Below are 25,307 nucleotides of genomic sequence, written 5' to 3' on the forward strand. Positions count from 1 at the left end.
GGGACCTGGCTCCTCCTCCGGGCTCCCTGTACTTCCGCGCGCCTCCACATTTGAACTTGGCGCGCGCGCCCAACCTCTAACCTTCCTTTTGACAGTTACACTACTCCCTTCACTACTCCCCTCCCCTTCCGGGAGGGTGGCTTGCTCCGACCTCCCTCCCTTCTCTGCTGCCGGAGCTGCTTCCCCTGATACACTGGAACCTCCACCCCCTTCGCTGCACTCTGGCGGGGAGGCTGGTCCTGACGCCCAGCTGCCACTTTGGGATCCCCCGCTGGCCCCCTGCTCCTGACACGTCCCCCCTGGGGCTCCCCTGGCCTTGACCACCGGCGCCCCCTTCTGGGAATCCTCTGATTCGCTGGAAAGACTCATGGAATCTCTTGAGTCATTGTCCTCCTCTTCCTCGCTGTCCTGGGATTCATCCCCATCGCTCTCCATCTCCTGCCTACCCTGTGCCTCTGTCCCTGAACCCCTGACACATGTACTCTGATATTGACCAATAACCACCAAAAGGACAATGGAAAGGGTACAACTGTCCCAGCTCCAGTCTCCATGAGCGCCTGCCAATGCCTTATAGCTTGCACCAACATAATATGCTGGGATGGCATCCACCTGGTTCCAGCTGCAGCTATGTTTGTTGCATTGGCTTTTTCTGTCTCTCAGCACATCCCCTTGGTAGGATCATAAGAAGCTGCCTTCAACCAAATCAGACAGATGATGCATCCAAATTAGCACTACTGACTGGCAGGGTTTCAGATAGGGAACTATTCTAGCTCTAGCTGGAAATGCTGGGGATGGAATCTGGGACCTGCATGCATAGAAGCACAAAACTGTAGAGTTGGAGGTCGACTCCAAGGACCATCTAGTGCAATCCCCTGCAATGCAGGAATCTCAACTAGATTGTACATGACAGAGGGTCATCCACCTCTGCTTAAAAACCTCCAGTGAAGCGGAATCCACAACCTTCTGAGGAAGTCCATTCCACTGTTGAACAGCTCTGATCAGATGCTCTGCCATTGAGCTATGTCGTTTCCCCAGTACCAGCTGGTATTTTGCTGTCCATAATACTGTATTTTGTCTGCCAACCAATACAGGGGCCTGAAAATGTAGTAAACGCCAACTTCTACCAACCTTCACCCATACTACCAGTTGCATTTCACACACTCCAACCCTTCTTAGTTCTGGTGGGTCACTACCCCCATTTTTGCCCTTTGGGGATGTTAGAAAACATTGGCGTTAGTTTCTAGAAGGGTCATTCTTCAGGAGGATTCGTGCACACCCACCCCCTAAGAGACCCTAGAAGTTAAATCTCATTGTAGTGTGTATTTTGCCTCCAGGCACATACATATGAATGCTAAGGCACCTTGCGGTGCACCGCTTGCCACTTTATAACATGCAGTTCCAGAGATCCCTTTTGAACTGCTGGTAGTCTGTTGCAAGGCAGAACCTTCAGCAAGCTACACCCAGGGATGCTCTCCAACTGTACAAGAACTGGAATGTTTCAAAGGTATGCCTATTTTGTCTGTGAAGTCTTGAAGGGTATGCCATGATCTGAAAAATTCTATCCTAGCCCTACCCTTCCCAATTCATTCAGTTGCAACCACAGGATACCAGGTCCTCATAACCAAATTCTGTTATGCTTGTCTGGCCTCACTCCTCCTTGAAATCAAAAGTTGACAACCTTAGGCCCAGCCTACTGCCACCATTAGCATGGCAGATGGCTAACAAATGCAAATGAAGTTTGTGACTTCATCACCATGACAGAATCATCACAATCTCACTCCTCATCCTGCCCTGCTGATGCCACTGGAGGGAGGCTATTGCTGCAGCTCCTCCACACAGGCGAGCTGTTGTTATATGGACATCAGCAGAAGTTTTTGCTGATATATTGCAGAAAGGTGAGATCAATATATAGTAGGCACACCCAACTCCCAAGAGTCTGCGATCTACTCCTAGTATTAAAAAACTGGCAGTGATCAACCCATTGTCACTGGAGGGGGGAGGAGCGTGCTTCGGTGGAAGTGGGAGAAGATTACCCAAAGTTGTTGAGGGAAGGATTAACCAGAGTTGTTGAGCTTTTTGGGGGGGGGGGTCTTTACCTACACTGCCACTCAAATGCATTGTGCTTACTAGTGCTTGCTACTATGGCAGCAAACAGACCAAACACCAGGGGCGGGGAGTCATGACATTCATTATTCATTAACTCAATTGACCAGGAGCACCTACGATTGACAGGGATCTACCTGTCGATCGCGGTTGACTGGTTGAACATGTCTGATATATAGCATACAGGGCCTAGAAAATCTTGTCACCATCCTTAGCTCTTCCCCTTATGCTTTTTGACCAAGGCTAAGTGAGGAATTGAATCCGGATCCTTAAATCCAGTTCCGGGAAATCACTAGAATACCTCAGAGAACAGCAAAGCAGCTGTTAATCAATACTGTTTGAATCAGCTCCTGCTGAAATCTCTCTCTACTTATTGGAGCATTTGCAGGAGCCAAGGCACACAAAATTAAAGCACTGTGCAAATGATCCTGCTTCATCCAACTGTTGCACTTCTAGAAAACAATTTATATAAATAAACTAAAGTGACAGCAGTGCCTTTTGCAAACACAAAAGAAGAGGAAGATTCACAGAATAGAGATGGGATTGGTAGTCTATTCCAGGTCAATCTTTATCCATATGTCCATTTCTCCTATTTTCTTTTTGAAAAGATCCACATGAAATTTCATGTTTATTGCAAACCCACATTTAAATATTTATGTTTATCTCAATGTACACATTTCGAAACACATCTTATCCTTTAACATGCATTTCAGTGCATTTTGGTTCATTACTGAGCCAAGAACCGTATCACAAAATGATTTGTCCGGGAGGTCAGATCAGGTCAGTTTGCATCGGTATTCACAGAAATTGAACTCCTCAACGCATTCCTAGCACCAAGCCACTGCAGTGAGCATAAAGCTATCCCATGCCTTACAGAGGTATCTATCCATCTTCAGGGCCCTTTGCTTGTTGCAAGAATCATGTGTGCACCAGGTGCCAAGTGAAAAGTGGGCTAATGGATTTCCGCGTGAGGTAATAGCTAAAAACATTGTAGTGCACCCAGGACAATGCAAGTGTGAGCAGAGAGAGAGAGAGAGAGAGAGAGAGAGAGAGAGAGAGAGAACATGAACTGAGGGCCAGTGGGGAGGTTAAGGAGGGAGGACTAATTAGAGCCCTCTGAGAACTCCCTTCCGCAGCTGGAGAGCTGCATGCAAGAGAGGGAGGATGAGTAATGCCTAAAAATACAAGTATTGTGTCATAGGGTCAAACTATACATTACGTTAAATGTGCAGCTTGGGGCTATGTGGTTTTTTTCTTCATTTAATTACAGCTGCAGGGTGTGGGTGTTTCTCATCAGGACAGTTGTGCATAGGGGAAGAAGGTTTAACTGTGATTTGGGCATCAGTGGATTCCCCCCACCCCTAGGCTGCATAACTGCAAAGAATGGAAATTATGCTTGCGGTACTCTACTCTACAGCATATCATAAAATATAATAATCAGTTTGGGGGGGGGGGGTTGTAAGAAAAATCAAGTGGTATATAAATGCTATGAAATTTATGTTATGAAATAAAATAAAGCATAGGACAGTGATGCCAAAACAGGCATTTTCCACTATTGTCCCTGTACTTGTAGCATGCTCCTCCATTGGCTATATGTGAAGCAGGAACCATGTGTTGCCCTGAATTCCTGTTTTTATGCTTTTATATTGCTGGTTTTGTGTTATTGGGGTTTTTGTTTTGCTTTAATGATATTATTTATTGATTCTATGTCTTACTTACTTCTCCAAACCTTTATTAGGCATTACAAATATAGGGGGTAAAGGGGACCCCTGACCGTTAGGTCCAGTCACGAATGACTCTGGGGTTGCGGCGCTCATCTCGCTTTATTGGCCGAGGGAGCTTCCGGGTCATGCGGCCAGCATGACTAAGCCGCTTTTGGCGAACAAGAGCAGCGCACGGAAACGCTGTTTACCTTCCTACTGGAGTGGTACCTATTTATCTACTTGCACTTTGACGAGCTTTCAAACTGCTAGGTTGGCAGGAGCTGGGAACAAGCAATGGGAGCTCACCCCATCGTGGGGATTCGAACTGCCGACCTTCTGATCGACAAGCCCTAGGCTCTGTGGTTTAGACCACAGCACCACCCACATCCCATTACAAATATAGGCCATCATAAAACATCCATATATAAAATCTTAAAATAGATACAAATATGCAATAATGAGGATTTTCATTGGAGTTTCTTCCCACTAAATAGTGCCATTCACCACTCTAAGAGATACTATTGATAAAAACTCAGCCACCCTTGCAGTTACTTCTGGATTAATGCCAGACAGATAGAATCTGTATTTTCATTGTGCCGTGATATTAGAGTACCCCAAAAAAGGGGATAGAATGTGTTTGCATAGCTGGTTGTACAATGGACAGATGAAAATAATGTTCTTTTCTACTTTACTAGACCTCTTAGAGATTTGCTCACTATGCAATTAAAGTCATGTCTGCATTGGCACTGACTCTGGTATCTCTGAAGCCAATGGCAACCCCCCCCCCCCCCAAAAAAGGGAGAAGCAGCTGCAAGCTCAATAATCTAGCTTGATTTAGCTATCAGGTCTGCTTAGCGTCAGAGTTCTGCTTTTGTTTCTCTTCTTTAAACATTAGCTACCCTGCTTTCCATCTATACTTAAAGAAGAATAAAAACTGAGGCTAAGCTATGCCGCTGACTGAACAACATGGAGGAAATTTCCATTTGGATAGAAATATAGATTAACTTTGTATTTAAAAAGCAACCAGTCCAACCTGTTTATTGTAATTAAACATTGACCTAATGAGAAGCAGACAACTTCCTTTCTATGGGATATTGAAAATGTGGAAGGTAGAGGAGAGTTGAAAGCTAACATTTTTCACATAGAAAGGGTAATGTTGGAATATCACATTAGCCTCTTTCACAGATTAATCATGTGAAAAGGGGGTCCACGTGAGCTGAAGGGGCAACAGGGCCACATTGCTGACCCCAAGGTTGCATAGTTCCCCATCCCCCACGTTCACACATTATGCACGGGTGTCTATTGGGTAGGCCTGCGTGCCCAGGCACGGAAAGTATGTGACCCACCAGGGGTCAGTCCAGGGTAAAAATAAGACATAGGACATCAGGATTGGGTTGAAACAGGCCACAGCTTTATCGATTACAGGTGTGAGCTGGTTTTGGCGAAGGCATTGGGTATGTATCAGATACCAAGCAACCCACCTGCTGCTTGATCAGTAAGGTGGGTCAACCCTAAGTAGCAGGTTACCCATCAACATACATCAAGCGGGACATTCCCAACAGGGCCACCACTTGGGAAGCTGCTATGGCCCACGGTCCCTATCTGGAATTCCAGACAAAGCAAACCTTTCCTGGACCCCTTTATCAGGGTAACTGATATCTAATGGCTCAACCCAATGTCATAGCCGCCAAAAGTGCATATAGGCGATGGGAGATGGGATCCAGCTGGTGCTGTGTCAAAACATGTTCTCTGTTTTCTCAGAGGTTTTCTTCCCCCACCTGTTTCCCCACACTTTAGAATTCTGGTAGGTGTGGTCTTATTGTTGCAAAGTGGCCAGTGGTGGTCTATGTAGTTTTCCCTCTATGTGTTGGAAATTTCATTCCTCCATGCTGCAGATGTGTGATTGTTACATGTCATGCATCTGTGTTTACATTACATTCCAGAGTGTTGGATGTCATGGGAATGGAAGTTTAGATATGCTGTTCCGTTCTGTATTGCTTTTGCTTTTCCCTTCTCCCCAAGGAAGTAAGAGAGGAGCCATGTTTTCTTCGCTCTGTTAAGTTTGATTTTGTACATAATAAATTAGGCTTAGCTGTCGCACTTCAGCTTCTGTTTGGACTGTGTGCTCATGTCCTTGGATATGGGCCACACCAGCGCACAGGAGTGATGAATCATCCCAGGCGGTGCTGTGTTGGGGGAGAGGCATCAGCCTCAGTGTTTCCCAACATTATGATACATTTCTTCAGAGTTCTGGGGCCTCCCCAGCTGCCCATGCTTCCTGATATGAAAAGGGAAGAGAGGTGCTTTGTAATGTCTGCTCCCAGACTTCAACTGAGGGAATTCAGAGAGCCTGGTTATCGTGTGCCTCTGTTTGGTGTCCTCCAGAAGTAGCTCCCCAGATGGAAAGGAGCTGCTATGCTCATTTCCTGGCAGGTGGGCTGCTTCCTGGTAGGGTGAGTGGGAGAGACAAGGTGGTGGGAAGGTCCGCAAGGTGAAAATACATTTTCAGCAGTGGACTAGTTCTAGCATCTGAGGAACATACAGGCTTTCCCTCTGCAGACATCCACACTCAATGCATGGATGTTTGGAGGGGGGTGGGCAGGGGAGGCAAGGAAACTGTGTGACCTCCTGAGTGTGGAGAGCAGCACAGCCCATCTTCTCATCTGATTGTGTGGACCCCCTACAAGCGGTTGACACAGGAAGGAGGGTTATAGATTCTTCTTTCCCTCATCTATATCTGCATCTAGTTAACATCCTCATCTTGGAGGAACCACTTGGGCGGCTGTTGTATCCCCCCCCCCCTTCCCCTGAGTAATATCCTTAATTAGATTTTCATCAGAGTACTTCTTCATCTTGAATGATGTGGGTAATGCCTGTTTTTACATTCATTTTAAAATTTGCTGGAAATATATGATTTTAAATATAAAAAATTAAGAGAGAGACCATTTTATTAATATGTCAAGAAGTATCATTGAAATATTCCCACTAGGGACAAGTATTTCCAAATAATATTAGATTATTCAGGGACAGAAATGGATTCCAACTTACCCTACTGAGATTTTGTAGCTTCTTTGCAGTTATATTATTTTGCCATTAAATGTTAATTCAGCAGAACCTTTCCAGATCTTTTTTCAAAAAAATTCTGATACAAGCTTATTGCAAATCATATTTAATCCATGGTTTTACATTTTATTACTCTGATTTAAACAAAAGCAGTAATAATAAACAGCTTGGAAACTAACAGCATTAGAGAGCACTTTAGGATATATTTATGCTTTTCTCTGATTTGAAAGTGTCTGTCATACTTAAAACAAAACAAAAACAGAATACTGTTGCCTGGAAAGCCAGAAAGCTTTGTTTTGCTTCTCATGCTTAGGATGAATTAGCTTTAACAGTGGAAGTGATACAGCATTTGATGGGCTCCAAAGAGATCCTCAAAGTGTGTCTAGCAGCTTGGGCATACATATTGAGATTGCGGGATGGGGAGGACTTTGAATAGTACCCCCACTCTTGCCCCACCACAAATTGCTTTTGCATTCTGCCTTAGATTCAAAAGCAGTTTGGCATGTGGCATTGGCGGATGGGGCTACTCTTTGTGAAATCAAAGCTTAAAGCTGCCTTGTGTTCGTGGAACTACTTGGAGGTTCTTTGGATCCTGGCTTACCTTTGAGGAAGGGCTGTAGCTCAGCGGTAGAACATCTGCTTAACATACCCTCCAAAGTGTCCTGATTTTCTAGGGTCAGTCCAAGATTTATGAAAGCCACCGAGGCTTCTGATTTGATCCTGGAATGTCCCTTTTCCCCTCACAAGCACCGCCATGCTCAAAGAGGAGGGTGAGCTGGTGCTTGTGCCAAGCTGCGGCAGCTGTGAGGAAGGACCTCATTGCCTCTCCATGGGCACCGCTGCCAGCCTCCTCCCTTGGGCAGCTCGTAGGGGCTGCTGGAGAGCAAGTGAGGAGGAGAGGCTGTGCCCCGTGTGACATGCAGACTCTGAGGAGCAGGCAGAGGGCAGGGCTGCTCTGGGCAGGAAGGTGGTGGCAGCACTCATCTTTCTTCTAACAGGAAATGCTCTGTGTGGGGGAGACAAAGAATGGGGGGTTGGAGAGAGTCAGTTGAGGGACAGTGAGAAATGTCCCTATTTTCATCTGAGGAATGGGGGGGTATGGCTTGGCATGCAAATGTTCCCCGTTTCAGTCTCCAGGTAGAGTTGGAAATGCCCCTTGTCTGAAACCCGGGGAAGCAGCTGCCAATCAGTAAATAGACAACAGAGAGAAGTCCCAATGGCCGGTCTTGGTCTTAAGCAGTTTCCTATGCTTCCATCAATGCCCTGAATCATCAACAGACAATGACTGTTTAAACTGCTGGGTTTGGCAATCAAGAAATTGTTGTGATCCTTAATAAAACTTAATCCACTGAAGAAATGAATTGCATGGGGTTGGACTAGATGATCCTTTGGGTGTTTTCCAACTCTACAATTCTAGGATTTTATGAAAACCCCTGCCTGCAAAACTTTCATTGATTTCGGTGATCGTTTTTCATTCATCAAATTCCCTGTGCTGCTAAGTATTTAAATACATACCTAAATTTAAACATGTGCTTAATCCCACTAAAGTAATTAATTGCTCCTTTGCTTAAAGACCTCCTGAACTAAGCCTTTGGGGACACAATATTATTTATGAGTTCTCTCATTGGTAGCATTCATTAGAGAAATCACATCCAGGGTTATTTCTTTCTTGCTACATGTCAAAGGAAATTTCCCTTCAGCTCAGCTTTATAAAGAGTGTTAAAACAAAGCTTCAAAGCAAGCATTTGCATTAAAGTACTCAATTATTTATTTAGATGTGGTGTGCACATCTATCTCTTTTTTTCCCTGAGAACAACATAATGTCAAGAGCTATGGAAATTAAAATTACAACCGTACACTTAAACTGAGGCTGTAGACATAGTGAGCTGGTGAAAAATTACACAATTCATATTCTTTTCATCAAGCTGTATTTATGATCAATTGGAAGGCATCTTTGGAGACCTGAGTGGTATGGCTTTTTAGTCTTTTCGTGCCAAAATAGCCACCCATCCTCTACCTTTTCCTCCTCCCTCCTCCAGACCATCTATTCATAGACTTTATGAGCAGTTGGAGACCTTTTGAACTGAAATCTGAGCTCTGAGGGTTTCTTCAGTTTTGCGTAATTCTAGCTATTACCAAAAGTTAAGAGTAAGAGTTGCTTATCCCAGTGCCATCCCAATTCCCCCTGCAATTTTCTTTCTTTCCTCCAAAATAATTTCCCTTTCTGTTTCTTTGAGCCTTAGCAGTTCACAGAGGCATTAAAGCAGTGGGGAAATAGCTGGCTCTGTCTTGCGCTGATCTATTAGAATCCTTTCAAAAAATTCCCATTTGAGCCCTCGCTAAAACAATAGAAAGCAAATCACAAAGATCAAAAACAGCCTTGCAACAGTGACAAAAGACAGCTGGGTCCATGCTCCCGTTATGCTTGTGTGTATGACATTTTTACATGTTACAGAACTAACAAGGTCAACTTTTTGAACCTTATCGCAAGGATGCACATTCATTTGAATGAATTAGAATGGAAAACAATTATTCCTTCTTTCATTTGTTTTTAACCACTTTCAAAAGTGGAAATTGTTATGCATGGAATAAATGAGGTAGAACTCTTTGTAGGGGGAAAGCAGGAGGGCTGGCACTGTGAAATTCAGAAAGCTGGAATCTCTATTTAGTACAGGAAAAGATGCCTGCTTCTTGGGAGAAAAGCAATGACAAACCTAGACAGCATCTTAAAAAGCAGAGACATCACCTTGCCAACAAAGGTCCGTATAGTTAAAGCCATGGTTTTCCCAGTAGTGATGTATGGAAGTGAGAGGTGGACCATAAAGAAGGCTGATCGCCAAAGAATTGATGCTTTGGAATTATGGTGCTGGAGGAGACTCTTGAGAGTCCCATGGACTGCAAGAAGATCAAACCTATCCATTCTTAAGGAGATCAGCCCTGAGTGCTCACTGGAAGGACAGATCGTGAAGCTGAGGCTCCAATACTTTGGCCACCTCATGAGAAGAGAAGACTCCCTGGAAAAGACCCTGATGTTGGGAAAGATAGAGGGCACAAGGAGAAGGGGACGACAGAGGACGAGATGGCTGGATAGTGTTCTCGAAGCTACCAGCATGAGTGTGACCAAACTGCGGGAGGCAGTGGAAGACAGGAGTGCCTGGCGTGCTCTGGTCCATGGGGTCACGAAGAGTTGGACACGACTAAACAACCAAACAACAACAACAGAAGCATTTAGGTTGTGTCTGTACACCTTCCTTAATTACCTATAAAATGGTATCCCTGTGCCCTAACTATCTGAAATCTGGCAGATCTGGTGTTAGGGGCTTTGTGTGGAAGTACACCTAAAGATTTCGTGCCAGTAGGATCAAAAAGTCCACTTATAAGCAGGATAAATGCAGCTGGGTTCTTCTGTTGCAAGTAACTGAATGTCATAAGAGCAGACCCTTTTCAATTGCCTATAAAATGTATGACCCTTGTCTTACCTATCTGAAAGTTGGCAGGTCTGATGGCCTGGGGAAACTCAGTGCATGCTATTTGGATGGAATGTGCCAACATTACATGCAGCAGAAGACCAATGGGGTTTTCCATATATATATATATATATCAATAGGAAAATGAATGAACTAGTAAAATAAAGCTATTTAAATGAGTGGGAAATGAAATAACAACAAACTGGATAGGGAAACGAAGACACACCACTACTTACAGCATCGCCATTATGAGGCCCCACCATATCATGAGAACTGTTCTTCTACGCTGTATAAACAGGGGAAACAAAGAAACAAACACAGATGGGCCAGTTCTCCTCTTTTTGTATAGAAGCAAGGTTATGAAGGGTCCCTTCATGCCAAATGTGCAGCAATGAGCGGTGCCAGCCTCAGTGTCAATTTCCAGTGAGATCTCCTGAAATCTCAAGAGATCTTACCAGAAATTGGCTGGTGTTGCTTCACTCCACCTCCAAGAGGGCCAGCACTGCTGCTAGATGGGAGGGGGGAGCAGAGAGGAGCAAGAGGGAAGCAAACGAATTGCTGGCTAGACTTGGCAAAGGGGCTTGTGGCCTTAATAACTGAAAATCATGCAACAAAGTAGAGCCAAACAATGCCCTAGTCACCACTGACTGAAACGCATCAACCATGGCATCCAGGTCATTACAAATGTGAGCAGTTTTATGCTTCAAGTACCTAGCAAACATGGCACAGTGTGATACCAAGGATATCTTTGCTCAGCTTTGGCTGGTATGCCCAAAGTATACATTAGTCAAAACGTCATATAAAAACAAATATATTAGGAGAAATAATATCACATCAAATTCCCATGTCACAATCTACCATTATCTGAGTAAATATGGTGGTGAATCTACCCAGCAGTGTTGCCAATGTCATTGGTTCTACAGATATACCCTACTTTTTTTTTAAAGATACAGTAGAGTCCAAAATATCATTTAATCTTCTCATGCATATTGATCTAGGATACTTTTTTCTAATATAGATTCTTCTTCCCCGCCCTCAGAGGGTGAGGGGGAAAGCCTTGGATCAGAGTTTCACAAAGAAATAGCACTTATTTATATACATCAGAAACATATATCTGCTTTGAACTAGATAATCAGTATTTCCCTCCCATGATCTTCCCCATGGAGATAAAAAAAAATACCATTTTAGGAAATATGGCTTTATTTTCTGCTAAAACTAGATCAAAATGTTTCATAGATAAAAATAACATTTCTTGGGGCTTTCTGTTTTGCGCCTTTGTTGCCAGATGCTGCATAAAGAATTAATAGAAAACCTGTCTAAAAGAAGTTTTCAGAAGTTTTCGTGGAGTGGGCTTTTTTCTTCTCTGAACAATTTATGATTTATTTATTTTCCTTTTTTGGGGTGGGGGAAACCACCAACATTTTCCTGCTGTAGGATCCATCTAATGAAGTCAAAACACTGTTTTCAGAACTCTCATTTCAGAAAAACTTATGAGGAAGAAACATATGCTCTCATCAGGCTCCCTGAAGCTTTCCTTCCTGTGTGGAAAGATTTCTTCATATCCAAAGTAAAATGGGGAAGGATGAAACAGGGCCTAGCACTGGGATTGCGCTAAGAAACAAAACAGAAGAAACAGCGTAACAAAAGTTACCTGTAGTTTTTTCCCTTCAAGAAGTAACTCACAGCCATATTGCCATCACATTTTTCCCTAACTGTAGTTTCCAGACTATCTTCAAGGGCAGCCCTATGTAGAACACATTTGTTGTTGTTTAGTCGTGTCCGACTCTTCGTGACCCCATGGACCAGAGCATGCCAGGCACTTCTGTCTTCCACTACCTCCCGCAGTCTAGTCAAACCCACACTGGTAGCTTCGAGAACACTATCCAACCATCTCGTCCTCTGTCGTCCCCTTCTCCTTGTGCCCTCCATCTTTCCCAACATCAGGGTCTTTTCCAGGGATTCTTCTCTTCTCATGAGGTGGCCAAAGTATTGGAGCCTCAGCTTCACAATCTGTCCTTCCAGTGAGCACTCAGGGCTGATTTCCTTGTAGAACACATTACAATAGACTAATTGAGAGGTTACCAGCACAAGTATTATTGTAGCTAAGCCAGGAGTAGACTTTGGTCTTTCAAATTTCAGCGGTGCCCTTTGCAAGACCAGAATTTGGCACCTCTGCCTCTTGCCTTCCATTCTGCTCAATTCGTTATATCATAGTTGTGACGTTCTGCAACACCCCCAGATATGAAGCTCACTGTGTGACCTTGGGTCACCCACAAACCGAAACTTCCTTGCAGAGGTGTCGTGAGCCTAACTTGGTTCCTTGCTTCTCTCTAGAACAGAGCTCCTTGGGTGAATAATGATTTATAAGTGCAATTAATCAATGAAGTGTTTGAGTGTGCATGTGCATAAATGTATATTTTGCAGGAATTAATCTTCTCATTGAAAAAACTAAAAGAGAGAGAGCTGGAATTGTGAGAGGACAAACAGTCAACTATGAGGTGCAATTACATTTTTGTCAGTGGTCATCAGGCTTTCTTTGTGCAAACTGGAGATGGTCAGAAGAGACCCACATCTCTAATGTTTTCTTTTGAAGCATCCAAATTATATGGACAATGCCAATTTATTAATTTTTTGGGGGGAAAGGTAGTAATTATTGACACTTAACAACAAAAAATTAGTTCTGTCCAAAGAGGTTCTGTGCATTGCTTTGAGGGAGCAGGGCAGAGTTTGTGGATAGCAAAGAGGTTGTGCACATTCATGCATATAATAGATCCAGGAGAGTATCAGTGTTTTATTTTCCCCAGAAAAGGTTTTACGAAAAATCATGTTTTCCCCCAGTCGATGAGACGACAAAATAAAATTAAGAAAACTTTGTTCTCAAAATCAGTGCCTGGGGCTGAATTTCTGTGCTATAGAAGGTTGTAGGAGATCAAGACATTGAAAAGAAATTGCTTTTTTTCACCTGCAGACGCTGGTAAAATCTACGGCAAAAACTGCTTTTATAGTTAACCTGTAATTACTTCCAAACAGTAACACAGACCTGAGTAAGTGCTCCGGTTCAAATCACCCAGACAAAGCCCTCCAGCAATTGCTGGCAAGGCTCTGCGCTTCCTTTTCACAGATTATTTGGGCCCATTTCTTAAGCGGTCCTTCAGACCAAGGCTGATACCAGGTTTACGGAGATATAAGGGCAGGTGCCGTCCGGTGCGCACCACACATCACCCTTGTGCCCTTCCAAACTTGCTTTAGAAGAAGATGAATGTCGACAGGTGGAGGTGGCAGAAACAGGGACAGGTGGCAATGCTGGAATCAGTGCAGCTCCAGCCTTGCAGTGCTCCCTCAGCAGTGAAAAGAAGCACCAGCTGCTGTCATCTTCATCAACCCCAGTGCCCCTGGACTCTGCCCTAATGTAGAGTACATTGAGGGCAGAGCCTCAAGGTATTGGGGATAATGATGACAGCAGCTTCAGCCATCTGTCCCGGCGTGTCTCATCACAGTTCTTAGGCAATTGAATGATAATAATTAAGGGGTGGTGTCAGTGACAATAGGCCAATCCAGGTCCTAGGGGTCCCAACATTTGCCCCACAATGCCAGGTACTGATGCCAAGCCTGCATCAGACATGCATCTACCATTACATTAGTGGGCATGATGAGATTGTGCTTATGGGTGGGCTTTGGACATATGCTGTGAAGTATAGGCACAGCTAGGATGGAGTTGAATCCTCAGAGGTTCTTCTGATGACCCGACATCAGTTATCTAAGTGTCGGCTCCACCACTGCCTGCATCAGCTGCCCCATAGAATCATAGAATCATAGAGTTGGAAGAGACCACAAGGGCCATCGAGTCCAACCCCCTGCCAAGCAGGAAACACCATCAGAGCACTCCTGACATATGGTTGTCAAGCCTCTGCTTAAAGACCTCCAAAGAAGGAGACTCCACCACACTCCTTGGCAGCAAATTCCACTGTCGAACAGCTCTTACTGTCAGGAAGTTCTTCCTAATGTTTAGGTGGAATCTTCTTTCTTGTAGTTTGGATCCATTGCTCCGTGTCCGCTTCTCTGGAGCAGCAGAAAACAACCTTTCTCCCTCCTCTATGTGACATCCTTTTATATATTTGAACATGGCTATCATATCACCCCTTAACCTCCTCTTCTCCAGGCTAAACATGCCCAGCCCCAATGTCTGGCACTTTTCCTGCAGAGGGGAGGAGAAAGGATTAGCTCTTCGTTTCTCCTCAGGCTACTTCTTCCTAGTGTCAATCAAGCAGGGAGGACAACTTTCTTATCGGCTCTCACCCCCATTTTTTAAAAAATGAAATCCTAAGCAGGCTTACAAGTAAATACCACAAAATAATACATGCAAGGTAGTCAACTTCTGAGCAGGCTTAATCTGCTTTGGCCTCCTTTTTTAGTTATGTATCTGTTCTTAAAGTTTCTCAAGGGAATATGAATCTTGATGAATTTTGTCGTGGTGTGACAGATCCCTCATTAAGTTTTTTTTAAAATGGTTAAAAAAATTAAAACAATATTTAAGGGTTGTTGGAGTTTTTTGCCTTGGGGCACAGTAAAAGGAAAGCTAATGGGGTCCTTTTTGTCTTTGTTTTTAATTAGGAAATATTGATCGTGGGAGATTTGAGGGGAAAAGGTGCAGCAACCTATGAATTTTAGGAAACTGCTATTCCCAGGGCTTGGGCCTGGAATCTTGTAAGTATTTAGCTGGAAAGTTTTGTAAGTGTGCACAGTTCCTGTGATTTCCAGTAACATGCTAAAAGTAACAAAGCAGCAGTGCCATTTCAGTGGGGGTGGGGTCACCTGTACAGGCTCCCTTCTTTCAGTGATGATTTGAATTGTAGCTAAGATTTGAGGTCAGGGGGTCCACACAGAGTGTCCCCCATGGATACAGCTGTATAAAAGAAGTCATGGCTGGCCTGGCTTGACAGGGATTGCAATTAATTTCTGGTGGCAATTTGTATGCCTAAATACTCATGTAGACTTCTCCCACATTGTCTGGGAAACCATCGTGGGCACATAGGATCAGATATTATTTCCTCCTTTGGCCCTTGTTTTCCACACAGCCGCTGAAAGGGATTGTAGAAGAAGATTAATTGGGCTTGTTCTAGTTTTTAAAATAAAAACCAGGAATATCTTGGTTACATCTGTCACCATGACCTTGCAAAAGCTGAGCTATAGAGGAAACAGCATCTTGATACTTATGGCTGCCAATGAAGGGGTGAAAAAAATACATTATCATTAAAGCCGGAAGCATATTTGCTAGTATTTAACAAATCATGTGCTTCATTTAAATACTGTTGCCAGTAGCCAAATATATTAAATCCACCTCATTAGGCATTAAATCAATGGAGTTAAAAATTAAATGACAGGGGCTTGTTTTAGTTTATGTCAAGGTATATTTCTACAAGCACAGTTAAGTACCAAAGTCCCCCCATTTTAGATCATTACAGAAATGACAAGGCGCTTGGGTAGCCTGGAGGAACAAAGCTGAAATTCCAACTAGGGATTGGGGAGAAATTCAATTCAGTTCACAGTTAAAGATGAACCTACCTAATTTTCACTTTCCTAAATAATATACGAATTAAAAACGCACCCAGCATTCAAATTTCTACAAACTTTACTTGGATGGGGAACAGTGTTGCAATGTGTTCAAAAAGGCATATACTGGAGCCCAGTGTGCATAAAAATGCATATATAAGTGAAAATAACGTACAAAGTAACATTAGGAAAAATTGGTTTGCAAAATGTGTGATTTGGGAGAAATTTGCATGAAAATGCTGGTGAATTCTCATTAGGACTGATGTGGAAATATGGAGAACTGAACTTAGACTCAGCTAGACTGGTAAAGAAAAGGCAATTTATATGCATTGTATGTGTGATATAACATTGTGCCACTGGATGGCAACATGGAGTCCTGTTTTTCTCTACCTGTTTTCTCCGTTTAAATTTACAACGCTTTAAACTGAAACGCTTCTTTGATGTGTCTAGGTCCAGCCTAAGACTCCTCTGAGAGAAATCAAAATTGACAGCTTTGCCCATCACTAGTTCTATGAGAAAGTTAGCGGAAATGTCGGGAAGGTGAGGGACAGAAGGGTTGTCTACCCCAATAAAGGTTCACAAGGAACTCCATAGAGGGCCCCTTCGTAGGCTTCCCCAGTGGCATGGGAGCCACTTTCCTGAAGTAAAATTGCATACCCCACAAGTATCCCAGAGAAATTGGGACATCCTGTTTTCTCACACGAGGGCATGGCGACCATTTTGGCTGCCACAATTCACACCAAGATCTTGCCCTGAAAAGGACACAATATAATGTTGGAAGATTGGGAAAGGCTGTGGAAGAAAGGGGTTAAGTTTATTGCATGTACTGTATTAAAAGAAAACATTATGAAAATGATGTATAGATGGTACTTAACCCCGGTGAAATTAGCAAAGATCTATCATACAAATGATAATGTTGGAAATGTAAAGAAAAAGAAGGTACCCTTTATCATATGTGGTGGACGTGTCCCAAGGTGAAAGACTTCTGGGAAAAGATTTATAATGAGTTGAAAAAAATGTTGAAAAATACACTTGTTAAGAAACCAGAGGCCTTTCTACTTGGAATATTAGGACTGGAATTGCCCCAAAAAGATGTTAGACTGTTTTTGTATGCCACTACAGCGGCAAGACTTTTTTTAGCCAAAAACTCAAAATCGCAAGAAATACCAACAATAGAAGAATGGCAGATGAAGATGTTGGACTTTTTGGAGCTGGCTGACCTGACTGGAAGAATCCACGACCAGAAGGAAGAGGAGACACAAGAGGATTGGAAGAAATTTAAAGAATATCTAGCTAAATATTGTGATATAAGATAAATAGAAAATTCGTGGAAGTAATAAATAGGGGTAGAATAAGAATGTGTGGTAGTAAATATTAAGGATTAGAATATTAATAAAGGATAAGAGGTTAGTAAATGAAAGGAGTTAATATCATTAGAAATATGAATGTGGAGAACTGTTATACAGGTGATATAATGAAATTCAGTTAGAGGGGATTCGAGGAAATCAGTTATCAATGTAATGAGAATTAGGAATTTGAAGAAACAATTTTTCTATGTGTTTTATTCATTGTATGTAATGTGTTTTACTTTGTTGTGTGTTTTGTTATGTCATAAAATCAATAAAAAAATTGGGGGGAGATCTTGCCCTGAAAAAAGTGCTCCCCCCAACAAAAAGTTTTTTTTTCAGGGCCATGATGCAGAACCCCAAAACACAAGTGCACATTTTGAGCTCCATGATCTCCCGTGGGTCATGTGACTCATGCAGGTGCACGGGCAGGAAGATGCAGATCCCCGTTTGGGGACTCAAGAAGTTGGAGGGTATGAGATCTCATAATGCTATGGTGTGTATGTGTTTGCGCACGCGCGCCATATGAACCATATGAGCCCCCTCTTCACGCATTTGCCTGAATACATGAGGGTTACAAGTGTGTAGAGGGGCAGGAGATGCATGGAGGCCCTGTTCCAAATGTATTCAGGCATGCAGTCTTCTCTCAGACCATCGTGCTTCTGCAGGAGACTTTGACATGTGTGTTTCTGAATGTTTGACTGACGGTGCTTAGAATCCTCCCTTGTGATCTGGAAACCCAATACAGTGGTACCTCAGGTTACATAGGCTTCAGGTTACATACGCTTCAGGTTACATACTCCGCTAACCCAGAAATAGTGCTTCAGGTTAAGAACTTTGCTTCAGGTTGAGAACAGAAATCGTGCTCCGGCGGTGCGGCAGCAGCAGGAGGCCCCATTAGCTAAAGTGGTGCTTCAGGTTAAGAACAGTTTCAGGTTAAGTACATACCTCCGGAACGAATTAAGTACTTAACCCGAGGTACCACTGTATGCAAAAAACATCAAACCAGATTAACGAAAGAATTAAACCATAAAAGTATTAGTAAAAACAGTGGAAAACAACTAATAAAAACATTCAAATAATAATTTAAATCACCAATGAGCTAAAAACAGAATGAGATGCTTGTAAACATTCCACAAATCTGGATAGGCTTGTCTAAACATAAATGTTTCTAAGTAGACGCTGAAAGTGGAGGCCCAATGTCAAGATCAAAGTTGTGGAGTGGGTTAAGGCGATCTCACAAGTCAACTGGTCCCACGTTTTTAAGGCCTTTATTTGCCAATAGTAAAATCTTGAGCTTGGCATGGAAGGGAACAGGTGCCCTTCAAACTTATGGAGGCAGCTGAAGAGCACTATTAGGTATAGTTCCTCTCCTCACCTCGCCTTCCAAAGCTGCTCACCCTGCCTCAAGGCTAGTTGCTGGCTACGGTAGAAGCAAAAAGCCTTTTGTGTATCTCAACACCTGATTATTTTCTTAACATCTGTATCCATGAAGTCATTCTTAAAAAGGAAGGCAGTAAAGCAATACAATACCAGCGCCTGCGGTTAATGGGATTAGTGGCCTAGAGAGCCGCTGCCAGTCAGCACTAGACTAGATAGCCTGATAAGGCAGCTTTTTATATGTACACCTATGGAAATTCAGAGTTCTATCCTGCTTCTTTTCTACTTAAGGGATCTAGAGCTGGTACACTCGAAATACATACACATACACTGAAGCAATGGAGGGAGAAGTGACAATTTATATAGAAGAAATACCTGCTTGAAATAAACAGCTTGCTCAGCACATTGGGGGTTTTGTTCCTCAGAATAGGGCTCTAGGTTTTTGTTTTTTTCCTTTCGACAAACTATTGCCACATTTTGCTGACGCTCGAGGACTTCAGTCCTTGCAGGTCAGTACTACTCAAGAGGGTATATAACTAACTCTGATTGCCTTTGACGTGTTTGGCATGTCATCCATCACTGAGCTTAAAGGGTGCAATACAACATAATACAGGCTTTCAGCCATCGGTGGAAACAGCAGCAGCAAGGAAAGCATGCAACAAGCTTTAAATATAAAAATGTAAGTGTAAAATATGCCTAACATCACATGAAGTAAAAATGTGATTAGCGGTCAGACTGGGTGACATACAATAATGTGGAATAGAAATCGGCACATGCAATTAGATTTCTATAACTTCTCTTCCTTCCTGCACCACCATGTTGCCCCAAATATCTGTTCCAGAGGGTCACCCAACCAGTGATAGGCAAATCTGTTAATTTTGGCTTTTCCCTGTTTCTTAATTTTTCCTCAGCCTTAAATTCAATTCTCCCACATTTTCATATCAGTTTGTTCTTCTTTTTAAAAAATCCTCATGAAATTCCATCAACATTTTATTTTTACTGTTAATTAATATGCTGTCTTTAGACTAAGAAAGCTCACAAGGCATATCACAAAGAATAACCCACAGAAACAAAATTCAAGTGCCAAAAACACAACTTCCAAAAATCCAAGACAACAAAATCTTAACATTTCAAAGGAAGTGCCAATTCCGCCTAATAAACATCTTTGTGTGCAGTTTTGTGATCTTCACTAATATATGCATCTCTCTGCACATTTTGCCCTAGTATATAGAGTATTTACAGATTACTTGGCAGGAGAACAGCACTGCAAAATTCAGAGAAGTGTCTTTCAAAAGATGGCTGTTATTTTGGTCTGTGTATTGTTTTCAGTGCAAACTGAATCAGAGTTCTCCTCCATCTCAACCCCTAACCATACAAATCAGATTTTGGGGCTGCACAGGAGGCTGAGTGGGAGGGGAGGAAGGCAAACCCTCGCTGCACAAGTGAATGCCTGCATGCACTATGCTGACTCTCACCAATGGTGTTTTCATAATCAAATGCCAGGTACAGGTGGACTGTTATCAGTATTACGGTGCAATCTCCACAAAATTCCTACTCCACACAGCTATTAAGGGGGGGAAAGCTTCCTTTGGTGCCAGTGTGGTTTACAACCTCATGCTAACTGGCACATAATGGTTGGGATTTCCATGCAGAGGGAATGCTCAAAACCTCCCTCCTTGTTGTGGCTATCCTGATAACCATCTCCCCCTGTCAACCTGGTACAGTGGTACCTCAGGTTACATGCGCTTCAGGTTACAGACTCCACTAACCTAGAAATAGTGCTTCAGGTTAAAAACTTTGCTTCAGGATGAGAACAGAAATCGGACTCCGGCGGCACAGTGGCAGCAGGAGGCCCCATTAACTAAAGTGGTGCTTCAGGTTAAGAACAGTTTCAGGTTAAGTACGGACCTCCGGAACGAATTAAGTACTTAACCTGAGGTACCACTGTATTTAATTCTTAAAAAAACAACAACACCCACATATGCCGTGATTGCAAATCAGATTGTTAACATCCTGATAGGCCTATAGATGAGAATCAAACTTGTGTGGAGCTTTCAAGGCTTGCTTGTGATTTAACACAGCTAGTATTCCTACCATGGCTAGATGTTCAACATCTGGGCCTTCACACCAACTCCTTAGCGGAACCTTATCTAGTTTGGCCCTCAGCCAGCTATTCTTCCAAGCTCTGCTATCATTCTTACAGCACAATTCTAAGCAGGTTTACTCAAAAGTTAGTCTCTCGAGTAACCATGTTCCGGAATTCAGCCTTATTCTTCTCACACAAGCAGAACAGAACATATTAAAGTTCCTTATTCTGAGTCCTCTAGCCCAATGCCATATATGCTACCTGCAAGGATGTCTCCACAGAGTAAGAGAGCCATCTTAAGCTGCTATGAATTCATTTAAAAAAAACCCCTGGGATACTGGGAATTGAAGCAAAGACCTAATGAGGAGTTTGCAAGGATTTTCTGCTGAGTTCCCCTCATATATGAAGTCACTTTCAGTCTATGATTCAACAGCTCCAAAGGTTAACAAACTCAATGTATGCATAGATGGAAGAGACAACACAGGTAGAGAGACAGGATAAAAAAAAGGTTACCTTTGTATTTCCTACATAGAACAAATGCTAAATTTCAATATTCTTCAAAAGGGCGCAATTGAATTGATCTTACATCATTCCCTAAGTGAAATAAGGCTGATGGTACCATATAGATATTTCAACGCATTAGCATTTTTGTCGGTTGATGAGAAAGCGTTTCATACAAAAACTCATATGATCAGCAAAACATGAACACTGCTAACTTATTGCCTGTCTTGATTTTCATTTTCTATTCAAAGCTCTGAAATATTAATCTCCTTCTAAGTCAACTGATGTAATTTCTTTTCAGAGGAAAACAAAATGCTTTGCAGAAAAAAATCTGAAAGACTTTCATCAGAGATCTAAAGCACCAAATCAGCTAATCAGTCCCGTTAAGGAGGAGAGAGGGGAAAGGTTAGCAAAGTAACAACACGATACACCCTTGTCAAAATCAAGCTGTGGCTCAAAGCATCTGGAGGGCCAAAGGTTCCCATCCATGTAGACAAGCATTATGTTTCAAACAATGGCTGAGCATGTTATGGCATCAATACCCCTCACCTGTCTCCAGCATTTGGTATTCAGAGGTAACCGTGGTAAGGCCCTTCTCTGAACCCAGAGGTTTCACTGACAAAAACTATCCTCCACAAAGTTGTCAAATCCTTTTTTAAAAAGCTGTCTTCATTAGCCAGTGTCTGGTGAAGAAATATCTGAACATATGAAGATAGACCAACAATCCATTAAGGACAGTGAGACAGGTTTTACCTTTGCAGAAGCTATGTTGATTCTTTTTCAGCAAGACTTATTTGTCTACCAGCTTAATATTTTTCCTTTTAATAATGCTTTCTGCTAAATTACCAGCTCCAGATTATTACTTTTTTAATGTGGTCTGCATTGGCCGCTTTCCAGTACAGGTACTGAGGCCAGTCTTTAGCACAAGCTTTCATCAAAATAACAATTGTATATTTGAGTTAAGAACTCTCAACTTCCATCTTACCTGCTTGCTCCCAGTTGCCTTCTATTTCTCTTTGCGCCACCAACTCTTTGTTGCTCTGTTGCTACTTGCTTTTCACTGTTCTTTCTCCCTCTTTCTCCACTCCATACTTCCTGGCTATTCTCACATGTGCCAGCTTCTGAGGTCCTCCAACAGCTGTCTGTAATCACCTCCAAGTGCTGAGAGCCCTTCATCAGCAAGGATGAAGAGACAAGCCATTGCAGTGGCCACAGCTTTGTACTCCAAGTGAGGTTGCAATGTGGAGCGCTCTGGGTTTCAGTCAGTAAGCAATGCTTTCCTTCTTGTGGGTGGATGTTGAAGTTTCAGGTAATGAAGGATGCCCACACTGAGAATGAGTTTGCTATTATATAGGGTTTCATATAACAATTTGCAAAGAACAGGAGAAAATAGAATGGCATTCTATAGGATTTCACACACTGCTTTAGAAGAAAAGAGAATGTATTTCTTGTTTACTGCTAAATGCTAATTATTCCATGGAAAAAACAGCTGTGCCAACAGCCAAATTGCTTTAAAAATGCAGGGTTGAGTTCTGCATTCCAATTAATGTTTAGATTAGACAACATGTGGGAACTTCCTCTGCAAAATTAACTTTCACATATTAGAATTATTTTACCTTCCCTAAAATGCTTTGCTTGAGCAGAACTGTCCAAAAGCAATATTTAAGCAATAACTAGTTATAAACTCACACACAAAGATGCACAACATCTTTGGAAATTTCATTACCCCTCAGATTTGCTACAGCCGTTTTGCCTGAGCAGGACCCTATGAATGTAGCTTGGATTTTCCTTTAGATGAGAAGGGAGGGCAAATCAAGTTCATATGCACTCATCTGATTGTAGACTCAGGAAGAGGTACAACAAAACTAGTAAGCAGGTGAAGGACTCCGGCTAGGGTGATTTAAAACTGTGTTTAGAACTGAATTGGCGATTTATTTTTAGGGAAATGCTCATCACTCTGATGGGTGAGTGTGTGTGGAGAGAGTGACTATACATCCAGAAACCCCAAAGGGGTTTGTGTACTGTGCAAACTGAACTATTCAGGTCAGGGGTGTAGGATTTCCCTGCCATGCTGCAAAAGTTATTCCAAGTGCACTTTTGCCCATAGGAGGCCATTAACTTAGTTGAGGGGAATGAAAGAACCACTTTGGGGTGCCATTAAAACTGGGAGTTCCCTAGAGAACTCAACTTTTGGAAATCTAGCAGGTGTTTGCCCTGTTGCTCTTTGAGCCACTTTCTATCTCAATTAAACTGTTAATTTTGAAAGAAAATAGGAGGAAATGAGATCACACTGTAAATTTATATAACCTCTTACCTTCATTTGCAGAGTCCCATCTTGGAGTCTTTTTATGATCACGCTAGACTGCAGTAGACTGTTGGGAGGCAGCTTGCATATATCTCTATCTCTATCTGTCTATAATGTTTATTCCCCACACTTCCTCTGAGGAGATCCAGTACAATATTCATACAGTTCATAGGCAGTCTCCCATCCAGGCAGAACGGCTTAGCTTCAGCAGCAGCCTTGTGTGTCACCAAACTATACTCTGCTCTTTTCCTCTCAATGCACCATAACCAGATCCCCAAATGTCCCATCCTCACCCAACTATCTTAGGACATTAAAACGTGTTGCCTTTAATGGAGTAATGGAAATGGAGGCAAATTATTTCATCTCACAGGAGGAAATTATACAATTCCAAAAAACAAACAAACGTGAAGTGTGATTAAAAAAACCACATGCAGAATATGAAGTGTGCCCTTTAAATACCAATTCCTAATTGCAGTGATGTGAATATGAAAATCAATGGTGTATGTTTATGAATTAGGCATTTCATTAAAATTGCCTTGATGTAAATAGCACAATCAGGTCTCTTATCAAGACTGATCGTCAATTTCCATTCTGGTATTTGTTAATAATAACTGACAAAATACCAGAGACCTTCTATGGCTGTAAGCATCATGGTAATGATGACTTTTTGGCAGATACTCAGATGCTAAACTCCAGATCGTTGGTGATAGATTAATGTTGGATGTGACGAGAATAAAAGGAAGTGATTTGATAAGCAGTAGAGAACATAATATGTATTACATCCAATCACAGCTAAGTATAACTTGCTATTGAAAATGCTTTTGCCCTATCACCCTCCTAGTCATTCCCTATCTACATCAAACTATTAATTTAATAGTAAATTGTAAATTCAGGAAGAATCAATATCATTATTGTTTGAGTGAGCTAGAATTGTTGCAGTTTCTGAAAGCTCAGGTATCAATATCCTTAGATAAGCCAGGAATTTCATTTTATGTATGTATGACATTGGGCAGGATCTCAAACATGGGGAGACCCCCACATGAGGCCCTGAGGTGATGCATCACACCCTGGCTATGGCTCAAGTGGGGCCAGACCTCACAGCTCTCACCTCAAGTTGGCTGCAAGATCCCTGACGCATGAGCTACACCATGTTGGTCCTTCCCTCTGGTTAACTCTCATGGGCAGCATACCTCAGCAGGAATGCTTGAAGGGGTTTTCTTCAAACAGAATTCCGAAGTGGAAAACAGATCCGTGCCACATTGCGAAGTAAATCCCTGTTACCTTGCTGTAATCAATAACGCTGTGGCCTTTTCACCCCCCATGTTCTGGTCTTACTCAGAACCAACCCTTGCCTTTTGGAGCAGCCTAATGCACCTGCCCCTCAGCGGCTCTGCCATCTCCTTTGCATAGGAGATTTGCCATTTCATTTCCCCAGCAGTTGTTCACTATCAGCAGTACTGGGATTCCTTCCTATGTCACCAGCAGCATCGGAAATGCTGCAGTCTGGCTTCTTCTTGGGCTGCTTTGGCAAGATCAGAAGACCAAGCTCTCACGATGTCATACACTGGACACATATCGTAGCTTTGCCAACATATATTTTAGATTGTCAATACTACATTTGCTGTATTCACTGTAACATCTTAGCAGAATCCTTTCAGCCACCTGCAAAAGGGCATTCTTTTATGCTTTTTGGAGGATCTGACATTATTGAGCTATTCCCACCAAACCTTTTGCTTTGTCGCAGTGAACCAGGAAGCACTGAGCGTTCTATTGATTAAAGAAGCCAGGAGGAGTACAAAGCAC

The 25,307-nt window shown here is 42.5% G+C and overlaps 2 long non-coding RNA genes across 3 annotated transcripts in view; one reads left to right on the forward strand and one right to left on the reverse strand.

Moving 5' to 3' along the window:
• LOC308476927 overlaps positions 1-25,307 on the reverse strand; it is an 808,687-nt gene that overhangs the window by 676,631 nt on the left and 106,749 nt on the right. The window lies entirely within an intron of this gene.
• LOC308476974 lies at positions 1,791-23,501 on the forward strand. Its single transcript, XR_013986300.1, has 3 exons — positions 1,791-1,895; positions 14,948-15,040; positions 21,501-23,501. It is a non-coding gene; the product is annotated as an uncharacterized lncRNA (long non-coding RNA).

This window comes from Podarcis pityusensis (genome assembly GCF_964106645.2).
Source record: "Podarcis pityusensis genome assembly, chromosome: 5".
Classification (NCBI taxonomy): domain Eukaryota; kingdom Metazoa; phylum Chordata; class Lepidosauria; order Squamata; family Lacertidae; genus Podarcis; species Podarcis pityusensis.